This window comes from Ochotona princeps, chromosome 3 (genome assembly GCF_030435755.1).
Source record: "Ochotona princeps isolate mOchPri1 chromosome 3, mOchPri1.hap1, whole genome shotgun sequence".
Taxonomy (NCBI): domain Eukaryota; kingdom Metazoa; phylum Chordata; class Mammalia; order Lagomorpha; family Ochotonidae; genus Ochotona; species Ochotona princeps.
In genome coordinates this window covers 87046654-87052733 of record NC_080834.1, presented here as the reverse complement: position 1 = coordinate 87052733, position 6080 = coordinate 87046654, and positions in this window count along the sequence as shown.

Genomic DNA, 6080 nt, shown 5'->3' with positions numbered 1-6080 from the left:
AAAGAGAGGGAGCCAGAGCCGGAGTGCTCCTGTCCACTGGTTTATATCCCAAATACCCACAGTGAGCATGATCGGTGGAGTCAGAAATTCAATCCAGGAATCAAGTGGATTCTTTGAACTCACCATTGCCTGCTGGGCTGTGCTTTGGCAGGAAGTTGGATTCAGATACTCCAATGTAGGATGTGGGTGTTTTAACCATGAGGCTAAAAATCTACCCCTGAGTTTGTTGTCAGACACCAGGACTGCAAGCTAGACACTGTCCAAAGAAACTTTTGTCTTAGTGCCTTAGGTTTGTCTTGCAGATATAGAAACTCATTTTGGTTGGAGATTGTTCCTGGATGATATTTCTATGAAATCCAAAAGGAAAAGCAAAAGAGGGCTGACATGATATTCACTATGAGCTTATACACTTACAGAGTTGGTTCATTGCAGAAAAACATTTTCTGGTGTGGGAAGATTACGGTAATTTTCTATGATTGCTAAGCAAATTACTACAAACTTGGCTGGTTTCTGTCACCCATAGTCTCACATTTCTGTTGGTTGGAAGCCTGGCAGGCTTCACTGGACCAAGTTCTCACTTAGGGTCTTGAAGCTGAAAGCAAGCTGAGAGTCAACAGATCTCTTGTTTGTTGTCTTTTCAAAGGGTTGAATCAGTTTGTTGGTAGAGACTAGAGCTGTTTCGTTTCTGGTTGCCAGGTGCCATAGCTTTTAGAAGCTACCTGTATTTCTTTGTTTTGCTTTTAATTTTATTTATCAGAAAAAAAGAACTCCGATCCTCTTGTTTGCCCAGATTCCCATGACAGCTGGATTTGGATCAGCAGCTCAATGCAGGTTTCCATCCTGGATGACATACTCAACTGTAGCCAACCCTGCTGCCTCTCAGGGTGTACATAGCTGGCATTGGGAGCAGATCCGGGGAATGGATAAATGTCCCAAGCAACATTTTACCCACTCCACTGAGCACTGAACCCATCTTTTTCTTCATGTGAACACATTGGGAATCTGGCCTCTACATAATAAACTGCACCTTCAAATGGTTTGTACGCTTGCCAGAGTCATCTTTAGTCAAGTCACTTAACTGGTTATAATTTAATTACACATATAAGGAGGTTTCTGGGACTTTTCGTTTTTACCATCCAATCACAGGTACGGCATCTAATTGACAGACTATAGGAATAAAGTAGTGCATCTGGGGGAACCAGTTTAGTATCTGCCTGCCACAAGCATGCAGACACAGGTCTATGGCTCTGACCCAGTTAGACCTTTTCCCTAGTTTGCTGTTGGCCTGGGTCTTCAGGACCTTGACCTTCATCAGATGACATATTTGGAAATGAGCAATAAAGGCATAAAGTGTTCATTCTTCCTTCAGGAAATCTTCTCAACACTTGTGAGTCAGACACTTAGCTTATTGAGGATATTGTGAAACAAGATTACCTTTGTAGCAGTTTTTTTTTTTTTTTAAATTTCTCAGGAGTTAACAGTGGAAAAAAAGTTGTATGGAGTTGGTGGGTAATTTTTTGGATGGATGGATGGGTGAGTCGAAAGGATGGGTAGCAAGAGCGAAACTAAGATGAACAACATCTTTGTGGTTCTGTTCTAGGGGAAGCAATTCAGATCCTGGGGAAAGAGTCACAATGGCCTTTCCAGAATGTCCGGTGTGCCAAAATCCTAGCCTGCTCCTCCATTATGTCAGTAGGGCGCCTGAATCATTGCAGCATGACAGCTACCATAAGCAATGTGCAGTTACAGCAATGTGTGCCGTGACAGTATGATGAGTGTGTTTAGTTCGTGATGGATGGCATGTGAGGCCTCAGAAGATGGGTTCATTGCCCTTCAAAGTGCTGTTAAAAAAAGTGTAAAAACAGTGGTGCTTGGATAGGTGGTGTTAGCCACACAGGCTCACAAGAGAGGTAGAATTTATAAGAAATTTGAAGGACAAGTTTAGCAGGCTAGAAAACTGCCATGTGAAGGAATACGTGTGATAATAAAGCAAATTACTGAAAGGAGGCAGCTGTACATAAATTATATAGGATATTAAGTATGATAAAGTTGTATTCAAAATGAAAACAGGAATGGGGATGGAGGGTGGGCGGCAAATGACTTAAGCTGATTGGAGAATGTTATGATTCCCTTGTCTTGGAAAAATTAGAAGTTGAAGTGCAGTAGCTAAAAGGGTTTTTCTAATTTATTATTTTTTTAATTGAATAGTCAGATATACAGAGAGTAGGAGAGACGGGAAGATCTGTCCAATGATTTACTCCTCAAGTGGCCACAACGACCAGAGCTGAGTTGATCCAAAGCCAGGGGCCAGGAGCTTCTTCCGGGTCTCCCACATGGGTGCAGGGTCCTAAGGCCCTGCGCCATCCTCGACTGCCTTCCCAGGCCACAAGCAGGGAGCAGGAAGGGAAGTGGGGCTGCTGAGATTAGAACTGGCGCCGAAATGGATTCCCAGGAGTCAAGGTGAGGACTTTAGCTGCTAGGCTATGGTGCTAGGCCCTAATAAGTATTCTAAGTTGGTTCCAAAGATACCTGTTTGAGAAACTGGTAATGTATGCAGTGTGCCATCCTGCAGTGGCCCTTGCTAAAGTGTAGCCTGCACCCTGGGAGATCCATCCAATATGTTGTCCATGTTAAAATAAGAAAAAGCAATATTCTGCTAAAAGTTAGCTGAAAAAATCTACGTTGGTAGAGATTATTATCATTTTTTAATGTGTACTTGAAAGGAAGAGATAGATAGGGAGGAGAGACAGAGGGAGCTCTTCCATCTGCTGGTTCTTTCCTCAAAAGGCCCCAATGGCCTGAGCTGCGCCAGACCAACACCAGGAGCGAGGAGCTTCTGTGTCTCCCACGTGAGTGCAGGGACCTAAGGACTCAGGTTGTCTCCTGCTGCTTTCCTGATCGCATTAGCAGGGAGCTGAGTTGGAACTGGAGCAGCCAGGACTTCCACTGGCACCCATACCAGATGCCAGCATCTCAGGCAGCTTAACTCACTATCCCACATTACTTGTGATTTCTGTATGTACTTAACCTTGCAAAATATCTTTGAATACCCCATGAGATCTCCTTATTACATTTTTAAAAATTATTATTTTTTAAAGATTTATTCATTTAATTACAGCCAGATATACACAGAGAAGGAGAGAAAGAGAGGAAGATCTTCCGTCCGATGATTCACTCCCCAAGTGAGCCGCAACGGGCCGGTACGCGCGCCGAGCCGAAGCTGGGAAGCTGGAACCTCTTCCGGGTCTCCCATGCGGGTGCAGTGTCCCAATGCATTGGGCCGTCCTAAACTGCTTTCCCAGGCCACAAGCAGGGAGCAGGATGGGAAGTGGAGCTGCCGGGATTAGAACCGGTGCCCATATGGGATCCCGGGGCTTTCAAGGCAAGGACTTTAGCCACTAGGCCACGGCGCCGGGCCCATTTTTAAAAATTCTAATTGGAGAGGCAGATATACAAAGAGGAGGAAGAGAGACAGAGAGGGAGATCTTCTGTTCAATGATTCACTCCCCAAGTAGTCGCAATGGTTGGAGCTGCGCCGGTTTGAAGCCAGGATCCAGGAACCTCCTCCAGGCCTCCCACACAAGTATAGAGTCCCAAGGCCCTGGGCCGTCCTCAACTGCTTTCCCAGGCCACAAGCAGGGAGCAGGATGGGAAGTGGAGCTGCTGGGATTAGGACCGGCGCCCATGTGGGATCCTGACACATGCAAGGTGAGGATTTTGGTCACTAACTACCATGCTAGGCCTGAAATCTCATTATTATTGAGCACACACACTAAAGAGTGAAAAAAAAAAAATAGAACATAACACGTCCAGTACATCTACAGCAAGCTTAACTTTATTCCCTAGATTTATATTGCGGAGGAAATGCAAAGTGCTAAAAGGCTTAAGCAAACATGGGTCACACCTGAATGTAATGGCCAGTTGAGGGCACTCCTGCAAAGGGGAGAGCCCTTAGCCTAGGTGAGTGTGTGGGCCTCCTAGGGCATTGCAGGGATAGTAAGTGCCTGGCAATTAAAGAAGAATTAAAGAATGACGTTCTACTGCAGCTTTTGAAACTGGTAAGCTGAATCTGCTGAAAATTCCTCATTGCCTTGCATACATTCCTTGGAATGACTTACAAAGTCAAGTTCCACCTGCTGCTGCCTCCTGCCTCACTGCTCTGTGTGGTGCACTCTATTCCCTCCCCCCCATATTGATGACTTTGGTCCCAGAGAGGACCCAACTCCCTTCCGTGGTCAACGCCTACCCACACTTCATGTCTCAGCGGTCACTTCCTGATTTGTTAAACATGAATTAGGTATTTTTTGTCAACTCCTGTACCAGTATCTTAATATTTTTTTTTGAAGATTTGTTTTTATTGGAAAGTCATATTTACAGAGAGAAGGAAATACAGGGAGAAAGATCTTTCATCCAAATTTTTTTTAGTACCCAAGTGGACACAACAGCTGGAGCTGAGCCGATCTGAAGCCAGGAGCCAGGAGCTTCTCCCAGGTCTTCCACGTGGGTGCAGGGTCCCAAGGCCCTGCGCCATCCTCGACTGCCCTCCCACGCCACAAGCAGGGAGCTGGATGGGAAGTGGAGCAGCCAGGACATCAACCAGTGCCTATAAGTGCATGCAAGGTAAGGACTTTAGCCACTGAACCATTGCATTGGGCCCAATACCGTTATCATGGCTAAGTTGTTGATTTCTCTTTTTTAAAAAAAGATTTTATTATTATTTTGTAAAGAGAACTTTACAAAATAATCTATATATAATCTCTATAATTAATTTTTATTATAAAGGCAGATATACAGAGAGGAGAGACAGGAAGGTCTTCCATCCAATGATTCATTCCTCAGGCAGGTGCCATGGTCGGAGCTGAGCCAATCCGAAGCCAGGAACCAGGAACCTCTTCCAGGTCTCCCATGCAGGTGCAGAATCACGAGACCCTGGGCTATCCTTGACTGCTTTCCCAAGTCACAAACAGGGAGCCGGATGGGATGTGGGGCCGTCAGGATTAGAATAGACGCCGATATGGGATTCCAGCACGTGCAAGGCGAGGAGGAGCTTAACCACTAGGCTATCTCACTAGGCCCAGTTGTTAACTTATCTTTTCACCAGTGGTTTTTTGTTTGTTTTTGTTTTTAATGTAGCTGATTTATTTGAGAAGCACAGGAAGGAGTGTGCAGTACTATCCTTTGTCAATCCCTCAGTGCCCACACCAGCCAGAGCTTGATAGGGCTGCAGCCAGACGCTGGGAATCCCAACGGTCCAGGGCTGCACGTGGATGGCAGACACTCGAGTACTGCAGCCATCCTCCCGGGGTGCCCATCTTCCCCAACTCTCTGAGGACTTGCTCTGTAACGTTGCACTTTATCTCACAGTACATAGAAATAGCAACTCAAAATGGATTTAACACTTAAAATGTGAAGCTGTATAACCACTCTTCATGGGGAAGAGTGACATAACATTACTGAAGATTTTAAAGATTTGACCTCAAAAGCAAAATTAGACAAATACGGACGGACATTGTGATTGTGACCCTAGCATCTCATATGGGTTCTGGTTCTAGTCCTGGCTACTCCACCTCCAGTCCAGCCCCTTGCTACATTGCTCCTGGTAAATTCAAAACATTTGAATTCCTAGAAGCAGAGAGTAGAATTGGTGTTACTTGAGGGTGGGGTTGAGGAAAGGGAGAATGAGAAGATGATAATCAAAATACCAAACCTTAGATGGAAAGAATAAATTTGATTTTTGGTGACTTGAAAAAAAAAGATGTTACACAGTGTAGAAAATATAGTTACTGATTGAGTAGAATACATGTCAATATTGCTAAGTAGGTAAATCTCAAAAGTTTTCATCACAAAAAGTCAGATGTTTGAGGTAGTGGTGGGTTATTATGTTTGAGTTAATCATCTCATTTTGTATAAAAATCATAACGTTGGGCCGGGAGGTTGGCCAAATGGTGTGGGAAATGCTTACAACTAACCATATGTCACATCAGGATGCCTTGGTTGGAGTCCCAGCTCTGTTCCTGATTCAGCTTCCCGATCATGATGGACTTGGAGCACAGTGACCAGGCATTGGCTCAAGTAATTAG